Raw genomic sequence first — 920 nt, 5'->3', positions numbered from 1 at the left:
CACACACACACACACACACACATCTGCGTGACAAGGCTAGACCTTTAAAATTACAGGTATAATCTCCAGCAGACAGACTTTTATACAGTCTCTGACTACCTCAGATTCACTCAAAGTCGATCTGAGATAACAGTAATAAAAAAAACCTACTTGCCTTAGATGCTATGCTTTCGGGTTGAACTTGGGTTTGATGGACGTAAAGAGAGAGAATTTCTTAAGTAACCAGCCATGTACATATAAGAATGAAAAGAACTGATGACGATCGCAGCTCGATGCGTTGTGTAGATATGAATATGTATATTTTCTGCAAAGATAAGTGTTAATATTGAGAAAATTTATTATCGACAGAACGATTGTTTTAATGTATGTTTTATTAAATACTTTTTAACTGTTCAAACATTTCAGGTTGTCGAACAGTCTAATGTACTACGGCATATATTTGATGTCGTCTGCGCTGGCAGGAGATCATTATTTGAATTTCTTTTTGGTATCCCTTACAGAAGTCGTCGCAAATATAGTGATGGCCATGCTGCTTCTCAAGTAAATATACATTACTTTTGTTCCTTCGTTTTATTTTTGTCTTTTGTATTTTACTTATTGTACATATTGCGCTCTGACCATGCTGGGGCATCGCCTTGAGGTGTTTTAGTCAAATAGACACTAGCATTAGTCTTTTCCTCATAGTTTGTTACTTATTCTGGCGTTCACTTGTTTTGCCGAACTGCTAAATTACAGGTAACGTAAATAAGTCAACACCGGTAAGAGACATACACGTACACACACACGTACACACACACGTACACACACACGTACACACACACACACACACACACACACACACACACACACACCACACCACACAATTACACACATGCATATGCATGTATGTATGTATATATATATATGTATATATATATATA

The 920-nt window shown here is 36.6% G+C and overlaps 1 protein-coding gene and 1 long non-coding RNA gene across 2 annotated transcripts in view; both read left to right on the top strand.

Annotated features, from left to right (window-relative positions):
• Nucleotides 1-920, top strand: part of LOC106867571 (organic anion transporter 3) — a 67151-nt gene that overhangs the window by 22996 nt on the left and 43235 nt on the right. The gene's annotated exons all lie outside the window — the stretch shown is intronic.
• Nucleotides 178-920, top strand: part of LOC128249106 (uncharacterized) — a 4021-nt gene continuing 3278 nt past the window's right edge. The window contains exon 1 of the long non-coding RNA XR_008265233.1: nucleotides 178-540. This is a non-coding gene — a long non-coding RNA (uncharacterized LOC128249106). The remainder of the gene's footprint in view (nucleotides 541-920) is intronic.

This window comes from Octopus bimaculoides, chromosome 11 (genome assembly GCF_001194135.2).
Source record: "Octopus bimaculoides isolate UCB-OBI-ISO-001 chromosome 11, ASM119413v2, whole genome shotgun sequence".
In the NCBI taxonomy this organism is placed as follows: domain Eukaryota; kingdom Metazoa; phylum Mollusca; class Cephalopoda; order Octopoda; family Octopodidae; genus Octopus; species Octopus bimaculoides.
This window is presented reverse-complemented; position numbering and strand designations above follow the sequence as displayed.